Raw genomic sequence first — 20565 nt, 5'->3', positions numbered from 1 at the left:
TCCTGACACCCCCAAACTTCTCTCACCTATTGCATCACCACCAACCTTTTTTTCAAATTATTTTTAATTATTTTAATGATTATAGTAAACTCCTATAGTATAATTACAAAACAGAGTAATATTTCAAGAATCCAAACATGGGCCAGTGTACATAAACATTAAAACATCAACACAATATTAATGAACAAAAATCAAAATATAGCAAGGTCTGAGAAGTAGGAACCGGAAGCTATTCATCAAGCTAAAACGATAACAGTAAATCTGAAAAACCTAGGCGAATAAAAATGCCGTAATCTGGTGCTGGAAAGAGTACAATGTTGGCGCCAGTCTTGCATCCTTCAGCATGGTAGTTTGAAGCCAGAGTGCTTGGGTCTCCTGCTGCTTAGCTCCATTCTTTTCCCCTTGCTCCCCCTTATTCCTGGAACAAGGTCCCTGGAAACCTTCAAGCTGTTATCTCAAATCTCAGGTCTTCTGCCGATGCTTCAGAATACGTTTCCTGGTGAAACTCATCCTGAGCTGAATGCACATTCCCCTGTTTACCCTCCCTTCCATTTGTCACCCTGTGTCAAATTTCAGCTTGCAAGCTGCTAGGGACAGGGGCGTGGGAGATAATCATAAGTTTGCGCAAATCTGGGAGCGAACAAGGAGCTCTCTGTATTTAAGGAGGGACACAACATGCTCACGGCCAGTGCTTTTCTGAAATCTGTCCAATTCCTTCCCCTGTGAAAAAGGCGTCCATTTGCTGTCTTTTTCTCGGAGCACATTAGAATTCCTTTAGCTGTTCTGTACATGTGGGCCTTTCAGCTTATTGCAAGGAAGCTGTGGGCGGTGTATATGTGTGTGTTTCAATATGATTAAGAGGAGTACATCAGCTTGACATTCTGGCTTCCTAAACCATGGTCTAGGGCAGGGTTGAGGAAACACTTTCAGCTCGAGGACCTTCCTGGAGTCACCTGCTAGTGGTGCGCATGTGATATTCCAAAATTCAGAGGCCTCTCTCACCCCCACCCCCACACACTATCATCATCACAATTCATGACCACATGCTAGCCAGGCAAAACTTTTGTGGAAACTGAGGATTCTCAGTTAATGGTGTGACCAATGGGATATTCCAAGGGCTGGATAAAGAGACCCATTCAGTTTCTGGGCAAAAGGTTCCTCTACACCTGGTTTAGGAACTCAGGACTGTTACATCCAAACAGGCCCTCAGTCTTTCCCTGGAGGTGCCAGGGATAGAAGCTGGTCCTTTGCATGCTAAGCAGAAGCTGTACCACTGAGCTACGGTTCTCCCACCAAGGGCTATGGCTCTAGTCCTGCAGCCTATTTTCAGCTGGAGATGTGTTTCCGTTGGCACAAGTGTTTATGTCTGTCGAAACCAAGCTTGGAGATTTATATGAACGTGATGGGTTCGTATTTCAGTCTGTCAAATGTCAATGGGCAAAGCAAAATGTTTTATGCCGTAGTTACGGGATCCAGCAATTAAAGCATTTGACGAAAGTGTTTTTATTAGAATATCCATCAATATTTGTCCCAATTATTCTGCCGTTAAGCATTAAGAATAATTGAAGCAAATGGTGCCCGATAGAAGGGGTACATCTGCTCTGATAAATTCTAGCCAAGAAGCATTGGGTCTCCTTTTTCTCAAGCAATATATTTCAGTATTACTCTCTATAGCTAATAGAGTGAAGCTTCTGGAGTTTATTATGACATACAAATTAGGCTGCTGAAAACTGGTAACAAATTATCTCTCGTAAAAAGAAAAAGGAATAGAAACCAGACTGGTTTCATGGAACCAATTCTGTTAGGAATCGAGCAACAATAAATAAGAACATTTTTTTAAAAAGAAACCAAGGAGTTACGATACATCATTATGGGGAAAGGGTTGGGCAGGGGGTGGGGTGATGCCGCAGACCTATCCAAATATGTATTGCAATGACTAGCCCTGTGGGACCTCCAACCAGTAGGTGGCGATATACTTTTGTCTTATTGGGTTTAATCACTAGCCCATAAATGCACATTAAAAGTGCAACCTTGGTGGAAGTTGCCTGTGTTAGTGCTGTTTGCAGTGTTCATTTTGCTATTGCAAGTGGGAGTGGGTGGGATCACAAGGAACCTCAATCCGCCACAACTTCTGGCACTTCTGCGCCTATTAAACAGCTGCCCAGAGTGGCTGGGAAAACCCAGCCAGATGGGCGGGGTATAAATAATAGATGATGATGATGATGATGTCAGTCCTCATGTAATTGCCCACAGTCTGTACCAGGTCTTCATTAAACTTCTGGTCTGGCCACTTTTGTAAAGGGCTGCTCTTTTTGTGAACCAACAACTATACTTCTACAGTGTTGTTCCCCTAAAGTGTCTGCAATGGTGAAAGGTGGTCAGTTGGTTTCTTTGAGATGCAGTGCTCAGTGGCTCCGCATAACAATTTTGTTATATAATAATAATTTTATTATTTATATCCCACCCAAATGGCTGGGTTGCCCCAACCACAAACAATCATGCAGAAGCACCAGCTTCTGCAAAGAGTACTTCCCTGTATAGGGAAGTTTTCAATGTTTTGTCTTTTTATAATTTGCTGGAAGCCGCCCAGAGTGGCTGGGGCAACCCAGTCAGATGGGAGGCATATAAATAATAAAACTAAAATTGAATTCTGTAGAGAAGGGCTCAGTAATAGAGCATCACTTAGGCATGCAGAAGGCCTCAGATTTAATCCATGTCATCCCCCATCTGAAACTTGGAAGGCTGCTGTGAGTCTAGACCAGTCTTTCTCAACCTTGGGTCCCTGCTGTTGTTGGACTATAACCCCCATCATCCCTGACCGACGGTCCTGCTAGCTAGTCCAACAACACCTGGGGACCCAAGGCTCTTTTTCTTCTTCTTTGGCGATCACTCGTAGCTGAGTAAGATTGTCTTCCATAAACATGATTTTAACAATGAGTCCGTAAGTGACTGTGGAGGCCAATTCTGGATCCTCACGTCCTTCCACAGTGGGGACATTGGTTTCCGGGCGGGAGTTGATCACGGTGTGGATTTGCCAAGCATGCCTTCCTCTTAGCACGCTTCTCCCTTGCGTCCTGAGTTCGAGTGTCTTCAAAGCCCATGACACCTTTGGTAAAGGCTGATCTCCAAGTGGAGTGCTTGTAGGCCTGGACCCAAGGCTAGTCTAGACAATACTGAGCTGGATAGACCAAAGGTTTTATAATAATAATAATAATTTATTTATAATAATTTATTATTTATATCCTACCCATCTGCCTGGGCTTCCCCAGCCACTCTGGGCAGCTTCCAACAAAATATTAAAATACAGTAATGCATCAAGCATTAAAAGCTTCCCTAAACAGGGCTGCCTTATTCAGTTTAAGGCAGCTTTCTATGTTCATGGTAAGAGCATAGCTTTGCTGCTAACTCAGAGACGGGGAACTTGCATTCTTCCAGATGTTGCTGGACTACAATGCCCATCATCCCTGGCTATTGGCCAAGCTGGCTTGGGCTGATGGGACTTGGAGTCCAGCAATGTCTGAAGGACCCCAAGTTCCTCATCCCTGTGCTAGCTGAACAAACACCCCCTCCTCACAATCCTGCAGCAATTTTTGTGGAGGCTGTTGTGATGTGTGAACCAGCCCACAGGATCCCTGGAGAGAAGAGACAGGCGTCTCCGTAAGTCTTCTCTGTTTCTTCACTCTCCAAGGAGGAAGCCTGCCAAGCAGAGGGTAAATGTGTATAAAAGACCGTAGCTTGCATATTTTGTTTTCGATTTCGATGACCTGTGGTTAGAACCGCTTTGTTTGGATTGCTTCTCTCCACAGAATATGCAACTCTGTGTTCTGTGACATTTGTTTCTTTGGCCAGTCATTGTAATAGGATGGGACTTGTAAAGCTGGATTGGAACTCATTAAAAAAAATGTTGAGTGTTGTTGCAACACCCCAGGGGAATACAGGGCAGGAAACATGGGCTGACTGGGCCAGATAACGGAAAGAACAGGCAAGAGGAGCCTGTGCATTAGCTGCATAAGCATTTTGAAGAAGCCATGAATTTTTTACAGGATATTTTAAGTTCCCTGGAAGGAAAGGTGGTAACTTGATATGAATCCTGGATGCTCTCAAATATTCAGTGTTCACTAAGAATATATTCCTTTTCATCCATTTTTTTTTGGGGGGGGGGGTAGGTTCATATCTCCGGTGTGCCTCAGTAATGTTGGAGACATTGTAGAATTTTATTTAAAAACAAGCGCACACAGTCATTGCATGAGCACAGGAGGAGCTAAAAAATTCGTGGTAGTTCTCACTTTGAAAAGCTTCCTAGAATTGTTTGTCCTCTTTTTGATGTAATCCGCAACTTATCTCATTTAGATGCCTCGGAAAACTATAGCTGCATTTTAACCATCTCTCTGAGCTTTGTTTTTTTTTAAGAACAACTCCAAAAACGAAGCATCATCTACAATACTAACAAAAATTAGGCAACTGCCAAGTGGTAGAAATTCCCATGGACCATCATGATCCCTAAACTAAACCATGGATAGGGGTTATGTCCAAATGAAGCCATGGGGCAGGACGGCCAGTGTGGTTCCCTCCAGATACTGTGGGACTACAAGTCTCATCATCCTTGACCAATGGCCATGCTGGCTGGGGGCTGGGGTTCATGGAAGTTGGAGTTCAACAATAAAAGGAGAGCATCAAGGCCAGGCTTCCTCAGCCCTCTAGATGTTTTGAGACTTGAGTTCCCATCATCCCTGACCACTGGTCCTGCTAGCTAGGGATCATGGGAGTTGTAGGCCAAAAACATCTGGAGGGCCAAGGTTGAGGAAGCCTGATCTAGTCCAATATCCTGTTCTCATGGTGGCCAACCAGATGCCTGTGGGAAACATTTAAGGAGGAACCAAGCACACCAGCACTCTCCCCTCCTCCAGCATCATGGCTAGTAGGCATTGATAGCCTTCTCCTCCATGAATTGGTCCAGTCCTCTTTTAAAGCCATCCAGGTTGGTAGCCATCACTGCCTCCTGTGGGTGCAAGTTCCATAACAAAGACCTGTGTGATGAAGTACTTTAGAGAATAGCTTACACCTGAATTTGGAGAAGTTGGGACTTTTTCAAACTGGGCATTGTTCAAACTGAAGTATTTCAGACTTCCACCATTCCAAGTCCAGTCCCTGGTTTCTTGAAATGCAAAGTGTTAAAAAAAAACACCCACTGGGTATTATACTGTTTGGAAGTGCAATGAAAAGCAAGTCAACATGCACGCTAGTCAGAAAGATATTTTCCTCGGTTCATTTAGGGCTAATAATCACCTTAATGTCTTTCTCTGAATCTGAGGCACTTTATAAGAAATACTGGTTTGGAGCAAATGATTAGAGCAGTGGAGCATGAAATCTTATGAGTGTAACACTGGCAAAAAAATAAAATAAAGCCAGCAAAAAATAAAATAAAATCCCAGATTGGTGTGTTGTTGTTTTTGACCTAGCGTGATGGTTTTGTGTGGGAAAGAAATGCAGTGAAGCTTAACAAAAGTTACAAGGCCTTTTGAATGTATTTGTTATATTGCTCACTGAGTAAATTGAGTCTTTTTTGTTGCGCTGGTGCAAGCTTAAGCTTAAGTTGTATATTGTATGTGGGTAGCAATTTTTGCCCTGTATAAGTGTATAAATCGTGGCATCGCCCAGTTAATGTGAGTGGCTTCCAAACCATGTTTTGACGACAGCTTGATGAACCTTGGAAGAGGTGCTATTTTTCAAGAAAAAGAAGTGCCAGAACTCATCTCATTCTCTTAGAATGGCAATGGTACCCACCTGAGAGGTGCCAGAACAGAGTTCTGGTGAGTTCCGGTTGAGGGGAAAAAGCTCTGCTTGGAAGTCTGTCAGCACTGTTAAGTTAGAATAAGGATGTGAAACTCAGGCCTGGATGCCACATGTTGCTCTCTAATCCACTCTATTTTTTGCTTTATTTCGACAATTTTCATACTGCTTAATCATCCCTAAGCAGTGTACAAATAACTCAATACAATGAAAATAAAAACCAGTTATTACTATACAACTCTTTAAGGCCACACACCCTCTCCCCAGGCTACACCCCTCCCTAGCACACCCCTTACGGCTGTTGTTGCTTAGCTGGAATCCATCCTTGAACTCTGATCATGCCTCTGACTTGACTGGATGGAGCATCGAGAGGGATGTGTGAGTGTGTGTAGACACTACAGTCACACCTCGGGTTACAGCTGCTTCAGATTGCATTTTTTCGGGTTACGCACCCGCCAAAACCCGGAAGTACTGGAATGGGTTACTGTGACGTTAACATATGAGAGTGCTGGAGGTGAAATAGTTTAATAATAATAATAATAATAATAATAATAATAATAATAATAATTTATTTATACCCTGCCCATCTGGCTGGGTTTCTCCAGCCACTCTGGGCGGCTTCCAACAAAACACTAAAATACAATAACCTATTAAACATTAAAAGCTTCCCTAAACAGGGCTGCCTTTAGATGTCTTCTAAAAGTTTGGTAGTTATTTTTCTCTTTGACATCTGGTGGGAGGGCATTCCACAGGGCGGGTGCCACTACCGAGAAGGCCCTCTGCCTGGTTCCCTGTAACTTGGCTTCTTGCAGCGAGGGAACCGCCAGAAGGCCCTTGGCACCAGACCTCAGTGTCCGGGCAGAATGATGGAGGTGGAGACACTCCTTCAGGTATACTGGACCAGTTAAACAGGTTACCCAATCAGAACCCAGGGGGGTGGAGTCCAAGGAACTATAAAACCAGCTCTGGGAGGGGTGAAGGGAGGAGTTCATTGGGAGTTGGGTGGTTGGTTGGAGTGGGAGTGAATTGGGATAGAGCCTGGGGGTAGGTTGAGTTAAGTGTAGAGAAATAAGCTGAGTCAGGAACAGTTAGGAGCTAGGAAGACAAGTAAATATCTGAGAGGTGGTTTAGTGAGTGAGAGCAGGTAGTGGAAGTTATAGGTCTGGATAGGCACCCCATGATTGTAATTGACCGATACCGTTTATGAAACGCCCAGCTTGTTCAGTTGCCATGTGCAAACTGTGTACATCCCATATTATGCCTTAGAATCCTCACAAAGCACAGGACTTCTATGGATGACATGGAGAGGTTCCTCATCAAGCATGGAAGGAACGTCCACAGGGAGAGTTTCCAGACTATTGGTTAGCTCAATGCACCAATGTATATCACAGTCAGAATCTAGTGGGGCCAAGAACACAGTTGAAGCATGTTCACGACAGCCCAGTCTCTGTGAATGATGGCATTTCAATGTCCCAAAGTGGGAGATGATTCCTGATCCATCATCCGCTCCATTTGCAGCCTCTCCTTGATTCCTGGTCACATGGGACTTTAATTCTCCTGTCCTTAAGAGTGATGCAGAGATATATATGTTGGCTCTGCTCAAGTGCTAATCAAGGGCTCAGCAGCTCTCAGTTTCCACGACTGTTCGCTTTAGAGTGGAAATACATCAGGTGCAGGGCAGGAATGGCATTTCTCAGCAGTGTGTCATAATGATTGGTTGTATGGGGGTCAGACGTCGGGAAGAAATGCACCGCGTTTCATTCTACCGTCAGGTCTGCCGTCTCGCCGGGAAACATTTGTAACTAAAACTGTTGTTCATTTGCAGAATGTGCGAGAAGAATGAAGCCTCGGCTGAAAATATGCTGAGGAGCTGCTGTAATAAATTTGATATTATATGCATGACATGGATGGATAGACCATTGTTTGGAGGGCCCAGCAAATAAAACTGGTGCTGTGGAGCGAGAATTGCTGAGAAGGGGGAGCAATGCTGCTCAACAAGGCATGCCTCAAATAGAAACCTGGTCGGAAATAGCCATTTATTATTCCACTGCTCTTTTTTTTAGGGGGGAAATACCCTGAATGATGAGGAAGGCTTCCTTTGAAAAGATATTGTGCCTTGATTGATGGCCATTAAATGAACTTCTAAGAAACTTTCTTCCTTGTAAACAGAAACTCCAGCATACTTTCTCACTGCATTTGAATGCTCAAGACATCAAGTGCAACTGGCCTAGCATTGCCAAGCCTCCAGGAGTGGACTGCTGATGTCTGAATGTAGCATGGAATTGTTGGCTCAGATGAAAAAGTCCATTCAACACACAACTAGCAAATCAAGAGACAAAACTGTTCCTGGGTGGAGAAAGCTTAGAATGAAGCTGTGATTGAACTAGACGACCCTTTGGGTCCCTTCCAACTCTTCAATTCTATGAAGGCACTGCCCAGTGGAAGACTACATGCTTTTCAATTCCCTTCATCTCCAGCTAGAGGATAGTAGTTCTGGGGAAGACCACTGCCAGTAGATGTAGCTGGTCTGTGTGAGCCCCCTGCTCCTGTGTAGCCCTAAGAACAGACCTTTGCATGTGATGATGCTCATATCCATACCATTCTAGGTTTCATCGACTCATTTTGGCAAATGAAGCTGCTGTTAAAGGCATAGGAGCAGGCCAGGCCTTTTTTTCTGGTCAGCTGGCAGCTCTAGATCTACTGCTTGAGTAAAGCAAGATTTAGTCACCCTTGATTTGTTATATGGGAAGTTCTGGGGTTCCTTTCTTGCATATTTCTACTTGACTGGACTCTTTAAGATTTCTGTTCAGCCCGAAGCTGCATTTAGAATGGGATCCATTCCACTGCTTTCCCCACTTTCGTCCATCATTTTATCATGCTTTTCAGCCAGCCAGTTTTCCTCCATAATAAACTCCAATCAGATCTTCATGTGTAAAGCGTGAGTCTCACGACGCTGTTGGATTCAGCTTTAATATCCAAAAAGGGCCCATTGCATGATCATTTTTGACATCAGGCACAATAAATTATATAAGCCTCAAACTTTTGAGTTGTGCCAGTGCCTTTCTGGAAGTTATAAACAGGCACATTAGTGTTGATTTCCAATTATTTTGCAAACATTGCAATATTTGTATCCATAGGAATTTACATAGAGGAATAAGCAACTGATCTCCTCCTCCTCTTCTTCTTCTTCTTCAGCAATCGCTCGTAGCTGAGTAAGATTGTCTTCCATGAACACAGTCTTAACAGTGAGTCCGTAAGTGACTGTGGAGGCCAATTCTGGATACACACGTCCTTCCACAGTGGGGACATAGATTTCCGGGCGGAAGTTGATCATGGTGAGGGTTTGCCAAACGTGTCTTCCTTTTAGCACGTTTCTCCCTTTTGTCCTGAGTTTGAGTGTCTTCAAAGTGACCTAATGCATAAGCGAACAAGTGCTTACCATGCTGTTCTCCAGCAATTTGCAAGGGGAAAAAATGGCAATCAACTAAAATCTAGGGCAACACACTGGCTACTAGTCCATTCACAGTATCATTGTTAGCTTTAAGAAGGATACTGTGAATGAAGGGATAGTCAATATGGTACCCTCCAGATGTTGTTGGGCTACAGTTGCCATCATCCTAGACCATTGGCCATGCCTTCTGCTGCCCTCTGTTCAGACACAACATGTGGGATATATGCTCAACAGTTTCCACACGTAAATGGACTTTCCTTTAAGTCACAGAAAGGAGGTTTTGAACAGGGCCTCCTTCATTTACTCCAGTGCTCTGACAGGAGAAGCAGCAGTCAACAGAATTCTCCCTTCTAGTTGCTAATAAAGAGGCAGGCAAGAACCCTGTTTTTTCCTGGATCTTTCAACTATATCCTTCATTGATGTCTATGAACTTTAATGCATGCTGAGAGTATTCAAAGATAAAACCGAATGAGACCTAATTGTATTATGTCGCGTCCTGTTATGAACTGGCTGGTTACCTGGATCTCTGCTTCTGATGCTCAAGAATGGCAGGTCAATAATTCACTTTAAATACGTTAACCATATGTGCTGCATATTGACTGAGCCATTTCTTCTACTGTACAGGAGCTGTGGGAGCCAAGCAATGGATGTCAACTGATCAACCAGCACTGGCACCTGATCAACCAGCACTTGCATAGTACCTGGAAATATGAATGCTCATTTAAAAAAATAGCTGTGTTTCTAGCTTTGGAAAAAGGTAAAAGGAAATGGAAAAGAATTACAAACTGAATATCCTCACTTTCCCTTCCCCTTTTCCCCAACCCAAAGGCATGGTTCAGATGTAAACAATAGTAGTAAGTTCATACAATCACTGAAGTCGCGAGAGACTGGAAATTGCTAATATCAATATGAAGGAAACAGTTAATACAGCCATATGTATTAAGGAATTTAAGCAAGTACATTTTGTCCTTGTTTGTGTCCTGGTTGAATGGCTACAGTCTGCCCTGGAAGTCTCAGGTTTGTTGCCCTCTAGCTACACAAGTTTTTGCATTGGTTTTCAGATCCCAAATTACATTAACAACAACTACAACAATTTGTTTTGTGTACCCGTCCATCTGTGTTGCCCCAGCCACTCTGGGCAGCTTCCAACAAATATACAGTGGTACCTCAGGTTAAGAACTTAATTCATTCCGGAGGTCTGTTCTTAACCTGAAACTGTTCTTAACCTGAAGCACCCTTTTAGCTAATGGGGCCTCCTGCTGCCACTGCGCCACCGGAGCACGATTTCTTTTCTCACCCTGAAGCAAAGTTCTTAACCTGAAGCACTATTTCTGGGTTAGTGGAGTCTGTAACCTGAAGCGTATGTAACCTGAAGAGTATGTAACCCGAGGTACCACTGTACAAAGACACAACAGACCATCACATATTAAAAACTTCCCGATACGGGGCTGCCTTGTTATACCATTTTTGTACATTTAAACTCTTCACTTCTTTCCAATTTCTAGCTATCAATATTCTTTCTGCCACTAATAAGTAACCAATTAAATGTTTATACGATGACCCTTGTTTGTCACCACTGAATGTATCCAGCAATGCTATAAAAATAACTGTAATTCTAGGCCTTATGGTGGCTGACAATCCAAGAGCAAGACCTGCAAAAGAAGGGTGGGGTGGGTGACTGTGACCGCAAAGCATGCAAAAATAATTACATGCAAGTATATAACATTTGCACTGAGGGGCTGTAGAGATTCCTTCCACCTCACCAGTGCCAAGCTTTTTGCTTTTTCTCTTTTTCAGAAAACAGTGTTTGTGTCATGCCTGCTCCAGTAAAATACCCTGAACCCTAACTAATGTTTAAACGTTCCCCGTATTTAAGCACAGTGTTTCGTTTCATTTCAAATGGAATGCCATTTCTAAATTCTTACAACTGTGTCTGTTTGGAAACAATGGGTAGGATGTGCACAATTAGACAAATACTTAAAGCTGCATAACACGGTGTGCAATGCAGTCCTGCGAATGTTTACGCAGAAGACTGCAAATGGAGCTGAAAAAAATGTAAAGCCTGAGTTCTCATAACCTTCTTATAATCGCTTTAAGGGACTTAGCCAAAGAAGAACTGGAAGGTAATGGGTTTTATATTTTATTGTACACCTATCGTTGTACAGTGCCCTGATAATTTACAAGAGAGCAGCACATAAAAACTTAGATAGAAATAAATAAGATACAGAATATAGTTTGACACAGTATAACAATTTAACAACTTTGTCTTACTGGGTTACTTTGCCCTACGTCCAGAGGATATTTGAGCAGATGGCCTAAGAGAAACCTCCAACTCCACGCTTCTGTGATGCAGAACCAAACTTAATATTGGCTGGAGCTTGGAAATAAATTACCCGTGGACATTCTGTGGTGGTGACTTGTATATAGAAAAAGAGAGGGGAGTGGAGAAGGAACTATTCCCTGAATACAACAATAAACCAGGCCTATTTCTCATCTCCTCTGTACTTTATATATATATATTTAAAAAATAAATGCACACGCTTGACAAGGGGCTAAGGGCCTCCGGAACATTCCAGTCCCTCAGACAGAACATTACTCATGTTCTAGTGTCTCCGATACTGACTGAGGTTTCAAACTCGAGTAAAATGAAGCTGTAAAATGGTATGCTGTGGGGATTTGTTTATTTATTTCATTTTGTTTGCTTCTGCTTCCAGCGTCGGCATGTTGAAAGCAGCTTCCCGCCTGTGGCAAAAAGGCCAGGGAAATGGCCAGACGTTAATTTTCTCCCGAAAGCATTGGGTGTTCCGTATGAGAAAGCTGGATGTTTCTTGTCATAGGTTCTGAAACAAGGTGGTTGTGGCCTGCGCTGTAAAGCTGAGAGCGTAGCACTGCTGTTGGTGTGCACATAGTCTTTCTCAACCTGTGGGTCCCCAGATGTTGTTGAACTACAACTCCCATCGCCCCTAGCTAGCAAGGCCAGAGCTCAGGGATGATGGGAGTTGTAGTACAACCACCTCTGGGGACCCACAAGTTGAGAACCACTGAATAGTTTATGTTTGATGTTGTAATCCAAGGCGTGGAGTGAGGACTTGTATTGCTTGAGGACTGCACATCTGGACTCGAGTCATTGCTAGGTGGCTCTATCGGTGGGGACAAGAAGCACAATTTCTGCTGCATGTAATGCTAATAGGTGGGTGATTTGCCCTGTATCGTACCATCCATTTAACTTACAGAGGCTAACATGGAATCAATCATGTTGAGCCTATAAGGTAGAAAAAGCTAAAGGACCCCTGGATGGTTAAGTCCAGTCAAAGGAAACTATGGGGTTGCGGCGCTCATCTTGCTTCAGGCTGAGGGAGCCGGCGTTTGTCCACAGACAGCTTTCTGGGTCCTGTGGCCAGCATGACTAAACCACTCTGAATCAATGGAACACTGTGCCAGAAACCAGAGTGCACAGAAATGCTGTTTACCTTCCCACTGCAGTGGTACCTATTTATCTACTTGCACTGGCATGCTTTCAAACTGCTAGGTTGGCAGGAGCTGGGACCGAGCAACGGGAGTTCACCCCGTCGTGGGGATTTGAACCACCCACCTTCTGATTGGCAAGCCCAAGAGTCTCAGTGGTTTAGGCCACAGCGTCACCCGTGTTGTACCGCCTGTATCGTACCATACATTTAGCTTACAGAGGCCAACATGGAATCCATCATATTGAGCTTATAGCCAGTAGCGGCTGGCAAGCTGGAGTTGGCTGGAGTGGCGTTGCTTACCTGGCTTCCCAATGTGGAGGTCGCTGCAGGGGTGAGGCAGTGAGGAGGTGAGTGTGGTGCAGGCACAGCAGCAGTGTGAATCCAACACTCCCAATGCTGTACTCACACTGCACGGACATCGTCCCTCCTCTTCCTAGGGTTCTGGCAGAGAGCTCCATGTTGGGAAACTAGGACAGCCACCCCACACTGTTCCATCTGCTACCACTACTGAGCCTATGACTACCTCATAGCCACGGGCAGTACATCCTATTCTGCCACTTGAGGCAAAATGGAAAAGGCAGCTAAAATACAAAATAAAGACAACTATGTACGCCACATGTTCTAAAGAATCTGCAGGACCATGGTTGTGCTTCATATAATTAAAACATCTTGTTTTCTCAGAGACACCAGATTTGGTTATAAAAGCAAGCTTCTAACCCTCATGATTTGAGTGAATAGTTTTAAACAATGAGCAAGCTACCTTGGAAGGTGGTTGTGGCAATCACACACAGGGCCCCCGGATGTTTGACGGTCTATTGACCTGTGCCGCCACTGCGATTGCTTTTTCCACTGCCACCACCCCGTATCTCACGGGGACACACGGAGTCCAGTCAGTTGTTAACATAAACAAATAATCAAGTTTATTTTTAAATGCAGGAACAAGCTTATGGTTTCAGTTAATTTTTCTCTTGTCAGTTTCTTATTCTTAGTTCCTAACAACTCCAAACTGATTATTCCAACTCTCTATCTGACTCCACCTAACAATTCCTCTCACTCTTTCACAGTACAACTCTACCAACCCACACCTAAACCTCCCTCTTCCTTCTTCAACTCCCAAACCTCAACTGACTTTCAAAACCTCCCACTCTAACTTTTATTGCCCCCCTTGCATTCTCACTGGCCAATCACATCACACCTATTTTAACCCTTTCCTTATGACCCATCCTAGGAGGCAAACGCCACAGTGGTGGATTTATTTGAGGTTGGCTGGCCATCTGTCAGGGATGCTTTATTTCTGAATCCTGCATTGCGGAGGGGCGGGGTGTTATTAGATGGCCCTTGGGATAGCTTCCAACTCTACAATTCTATGTTTCCATGACTCTCTTTAGTTAGATGCTATTAGCAAACTATCTGAAAATGGGACGGCAGAGCTTCTGTTGGAGAAAGGGCACTCTATATTGAAGCTGTTTGGTGTTGTCACTGAAGGCTACTGGCACTTTTGTGCTTTAAATATATGTATGCGTCCAAGGTTCCTCCAGTCCTAGAAAAGGTTGCGTTTTTAAATACAGCCCTGGACATCATCTGCATTGCCTCTCTGAGCAAGATATTTGGGCTTCATAATTGCAACATCTGATGCCTTGTGAACAGCTACCACCATATGAGGAGAGGGAAGGAGAATGTGCTGTGCTACATGCTCTGCCCAATATGTTGCTTGTGTGTTGAGAGAAAAGGGAAGGTCACCTTGCAACAACTGAGAGCAATTATCTGAAGGAGTTTAGCTCTGTGTCCTCTTTCTTTGTATTATTCTCATAAGCTGCATTCTGTGGCATCGCTTAGAAGCGGGGAACATATCAAACCTGCATATGTCAAATGCTATTGACATCAAATACCTTTCATCCAGCCCCAAGCCTCCCCAATGTCTTTTGAGCACTTCACCCACGAAAGTGGCTTGTCACAGCTGATTTTTCCAAGTGAGGAAGCATGTGGCATAATGAGACAATGTCGTTCTGGCGCATACCTTCCAGCTCGTTCCCCCTACAGTTCGGGCTCCAAACATGAGGCTGCATAGCAATTAGACTCTCAAGGAACACCGAGAGACAACACATTAGGCTCCACTTTAAGTTCTTCCCTGCAGTTTTTGAAACATATCTCCTAAACTATACACACACACACACACGGAGAGAGAGAGAGAGAGAGAGAGAGAGAGAGAGAGAGAGAGAGAGAGAGAGTAGATTCAGGTAGGTAGCCATGTTGGTCTGCCACAGTCGAAATAATTTTTTTAAAAAAATTAGTGTCCAGTAGTGCCTTAGAGACCAACTAATTTTGTTCTGTGTATAAGCCTTCATGTACATGCAGAGTGTGTGTGTACATTGTAAGATAGATGATAGATAGATAGATGATGATAGATAGATAGATGATAGATAGATAGATAGATAGATAGATAGATGATAGAAAGATAGATAGATAGATAGATAGATAGATAGATAGATGATATAGATAGATAGATATAGATAAGTAGATATGAATGCAAACAGAGAGACAGAGATGGTGTCATACTGGATCCTCTTTTCTCCTCTTTGCCATGACCTTGGACACAATCACTACTTCTCAACTTTTGTTCCCACAAAAATGAGATGCATGGTGCAATCCATAAACATTGTGTTCTGTGGATTTTAAAATGGCTATGTAATAATCATAGCAACTGTAATTAATATCCGTGGTGAAACATCGTGTTAAGCATAGTGATTTAATTTACCGAAACTGGGAATGCTTACATGCCTTACTGTGTGTTCAATTCCAGAATGCTCCCCAGTAACTCTTGTGTGATTGGTTAACTTTGGTCACATGGTCAGTATCCTATTACATTCTCCATTTTGTTTTGTGTGAAAGTGACTTGACTGCTACATCTCCATGAACAACACTGAAGAAGAGACAGGGTTAGATAACTCTCTCTCTCTAAACGCAATAGAGGAGAGGTGTGAGGGATAAAAAGATTGTGAAAGTTGCAAGTCTGTTCGTTTCATCTATTCGTAAGAGAAGAACTGATGCTATTACCAAAGGGCTTTGTGTCTAGACAGATGGATCCTTGCATCTATTGAGTTGACTTATAGAATGTCAATCTATGTGAGTTTCAAAACAGTAGCCCTGTTAGCTTGTTATTCCAGCAACATCAAAGAGTCTTGCTGGATCTTAAAAACAAACAATTTTTAAGACACATATATTTTCAGAGACTAGAGTCCATTATAACACCGGTCTTGAAAGACCTACATTGGCTCCCAGTACGTTTCTGAGCACAATTCAAAGTGTTGGTGCTGACCTTTAAAGCCCTAAACGGCCTCGGTCCAGTATACCTGAAGGAGCGTCTCCACCCCCATCGTTATGCCCGGACGCTGAGGTCCAGCGCCGAGGGCCTTCTGGCGGTTCCCTCATTGCAAGAAGCAAAGCTACAGGGAACCAGGCAGAGGGCCTTCTCGGTAGTGGCGCCCGCCCTGTGGAACGCCCTCCCACGAGATGTCAAAGCGATAAACAACTACCTGACATTCAGAAGACATCTGAAGGCAGCCCTGTTCAGGGAAGTTTTTAACATGTGATATTTTAGTGTATTTTTGGTTTCTATGGAAGCCGCCCAGAGTGGCTGGGGAGGCCCAGCCAGATGGGCGGGGTATAAATAATAAATTATTATTATTATTATTATTATTATTATTATTATTATTATACTTGAGACACAGCATGGGAAGCAGCCCTTAGGCTGGAATGAATGTCAAACTAGAGGTTCATTTAATTCATAACCAATGGAAACTTTTTTCTAACTTTCCAATCCATGTGGAGGTAGATCTGATTTCTGTGGGGAGTGAAGACATCAGAGTCCCCTAACCTGTGCTGCCATTCCAGTAAGAATCAGGCCCAACTGTGCCTGTAATTATTTAAGGGAAAACAAGATAGGTTGTGGTATCATACAAGGAAGCATATTGTTTGGCTCTATCCCAACACAGTTTCTATATCACTATGCAGACAGGAGGGAGCTATGGATATGCAGCAATCACTTTGCTCTCCTAACATGAAAATCCGCAACCAAACATATCGTCCCAATTTATGTGCATATACGGTGGCTTTCTTTTACAGTGGCTGTGGTTATCTATGCACAGCTTGGCTAGATGGAAGTTATAGCTGTTCAGGAAATTGTTGCATGTGACAAACAGCCTTAAGCACTACTTCTGGCCGCATGAACCCTCCCAGCTTGTGCAACTTCTTGTGCAAGATTTGTGCTTTTCAGCTAGGAGGAGGGAGTGTATGTGTAACTGAGTGAAGTAGGATGACCATCTGCTCAGTAGACACAATGCATTGCACACTAGAAGCAATTAGCAATTCCAAGGCATGTGGTGTTCATGTGCACAAGGTTACCTGATGTGGCACCCTCCAGATTGTTACAAAACTATAACTCCCATCATTCCTGCTCATTGGCCATGCTGTCTGGGGCTGATGGGAGCTTGAATCCAACAACATCCGGCTACCTCTGAACCACACAAGCCACCGGATAGCATCTAACCCATTGATTCTATGTTAGCAACACAGTGTTCTACAGCAAAGGGACAATATCCACATAGATCCACTTGTTGCGGCACCATAAATACTACAACAAGCAACTATATTTTTCCTGGTCAATCACCATGTCTCCTTTTAATGTTGCTCTCCGTTTCACACACCCTGTAAAAGTGACAGCAGGAAGAAACTGTTCCTAAGCAACACAGTGTAGATACCGAACATTTCTTGGGCAATTCTATCTTCCAATGTAGACTTCTAAAATGTATGAGTTGGCACCAGACCAGAAGAGGTTGTTGTAAGCAGTTATAAGAACAATAGTTCAAGGCAACCTCAACAAATTGGAAGTTCCGTCTCGAAACAAATAGGCTGGAATTTAATAAAGATAACATCTTGGGTAATGCATGTGGCACACGTTTGAATTATTAACCAATAAGGCAGCAATCTTATGTGGGCTGGATATATTTAAAATATTAAAAAAATATATCACAAAATTAAGTAAGGAATGCAATAATACTGAATCAAGCAGAATCAAATAAGGAAACGAAATGCAAGGGGGGGGGAATGGGAGGAGAGAAGCCCCCCGATCAAAAAGGGAAATAATAATACAATTGGCTGCGTTTTATCATTATCATCCAGTAATGAAGAAACAATGACTGGTGAATGTATTAGATAGATTTTGTGAGTCAGTGGAGGCAATTCTCTACCAGCTTCATCTCTACAGCTATCTCTGAGATTCCTGTATGCCATTTGTACCAGTTTGTGGTTATGACTGTTTTGTATGAACACACTATTCCACAATTCCCTTCATATTGCCTAAAATGACACTTGCTGAGTGCAAGAATTCCCATCCATATTCAAAATCTAGGATTTCCAGTTGAAAGACCTAAGGTTAGGGATGGGGCACCTGTGGCCTGTTGCCTTATCCCATGACTCCTGATCCTTGACCATGCTGGCTGAGGCAGAACGGAATGGATACCAGCTACATCTGGAGGGACATGGAACCAGGGCCGGATTTATGAGGCCCTAAGCTACTGGAGGCAATGGTGCCCTTTATATGTCCAGCTGTCCTTTGTCAACAACAAATAGTTGCTGTTTTTGTTTTGATTATATACTACAGTATATGGTAATTTATGAACCTAATAGCCATTTGCACATGTTGCCCTGCAACCAGTCCATGCAGAATGTAGGACCTTATATATAGAAATGAGCAAACCAGTGATATTTTAGGGAGCAGGCGGGGCGCATTACTTACATCATAGGAGCCTACACAACACAAAACTCTATTGCTGTCTGTAGGTTTTATTTTATTTGTTTTTTATCTTATATTTTGGAAATGTACACCCAGTTGTTTTTTTCCTTTAAAGCTTCCTTTAAGCTATTGCTTGTTTAGCTTATACATAAATCTGGCACTGCATGGAATCCCGTCTTTGCTTTAGGCAGACCTCTGTCTATAGAAACACTACCCGTTGGAGTAAGCAGCACAGTGCTAGACTGTTAGAATTCCTGCTCTGTGATTGCAGTCATGGGATTGTTGTCTTTCACATGACGGTGTATGTTTTGACACCACAAAGTGGGAAGTGACGTAGACAGGATGTTTGTGTTACTGCGTTCTGTGAAGTGGGACTATTGTCCTTTGTTCTTTCTCTTTGCTGTCTGATGCTAGAGAGAGAGGGAGCCATGTTGCAGTGCTCCGTGTGTGTTTATATGTAACTAAAGTAGATTAGCCAAAATGCTGAGTTGCTGAGGTCTGTTAAACAAGCTGCAAAGACTCTGTAGATCCCTAAGTGTGCCGGTGTCTGTTGGCATCAGTCGCTGTGATGTTTGGGCTGAAGAAAGTTTTTGAAGCTCCCGAACGATCGAACAGGAGGGAGAGAACATGCCAGTTGGGCATGTGTCTCTGCCAGGGTCCTACTCGAGTGTAGGACAAGCTAATGGCCTGAGTTAGAGATAGGTCTTAAACTGGTTAGTCAGGAGCTATAGCCAGGTTGCAGTCTGATCTAAGGTGTGTCACAACACACAGCCACCATATAAGTGTATGTTAAACCCTTAAGAAATGCATGCTTTGGTTAAAAGTGGGTCCTGGATCTGAAAAAGTTGAAGAATACTGGAACAAGGCTACATCATGCATTCAATCCAATCCCAAATCCCAGATGTCATGTGCTGTGACCTCATCTTCCACCTAGTCTTAGCTCAGTGCCGTATGCCAGAGTCCCAGGGATCCATCGCCAAAAGTTTTGAACAGTCTTGACACAGCATGGATAAATGGCCTAGCGCAGTGAGCAATATCCCTCACCTCTGGTGATGTGCAGAGGTTATTCCTCAACCTAGAAATGGGAAATATTAGCATCGTGTTTATTTCCTCTTTTCCTCTGACAGCCCCCTGAACAATGGTGTTTTAAAAGCTGTTTTTTTGTGTCAAGGACTTGTCAGATCATTTATTATTAAAAAGCGAAGAACAATCATTCTGGGTAATAGAGTGTTGATGCACCAGCGAGCTGCCTTCCTTTAATGTATTCATAAAGGGCTACAGTTGTAGATTTCTCTTTTATGCAGGTCAAGCGAGGGCAATGAATGCTGAATCGATGCCTCTACCTCCTTGCTTGTTCAAATTTTCAAAGAATGCATTCCTGCTAAGGTTTCAAACAGCCTTTTATTATTATTATTATTATTATTGTGTCTCATCAAACGAAAATTCACATAAGGTGAGTCTTTTTTTAAAAAAATAAAAAAATAAGGGTGGTTTTCTGCTGTGCAAGAGACGCTTTGAGATTAATGAATAAAAAGCAAGCTATGCCAGCCTGGAACATCAGCATCACAGCCTTCTCGCTGAATAAATTCTCCCAGGTCAATTTGAAAACAGTTCAGGGTCAAACTCTCATCTAGTCACCTAGATTAAAAACTAATTTAGCCAAAGTTTATCCTATATTGAAGCTTTTTCATGCAAATAAATAGCCAGGGTCCTCATTCTTTTGAGCTTTTTTAGTTGTGCATGTCATGAATTTGAACGGGGCATGTTATTATTTGCTAAAATTCCATGTGCTTTTTTTTTTCAGCAGGGGAGATTAGGAAAGACACTTTTTCTTGGCATGTATAACACCAATGAGCATTTTTAGAACTTCAGTTCAATTAGGGTAGCCGTCATGGTGGCTCATAATAATGTAAACACTTTATTATTTTTATTTTTATTGTAGTTCATGCAGGATTAGTAGGAGTAACGTGGAAGCCATTCCTTCCATCCGAGCAGAAGCAAATCTAATCACAGCCAATCCGTGTCTAAATTGCATTTCGGCCCAAAATGGATGGCAACATGCCAAT

The sequence above is a fragment of the Podarcis tiliguerta genome, assembly GCF_965153285.1.
Source record: "Podarcis tiliguerta genome assembly, chromosome: 2".
Taxonomy (NCBI): Eukaryota; Metazoa; Chordata; class Lepidosauria; order Squamata; family Lacertidae; genus Podarcis; species Podarcis tiliguerta.
The sequence above is the reverse complement of the archived record's forward strand: the minus strand, read 5'-3'. Positions refer to the sequence as shown.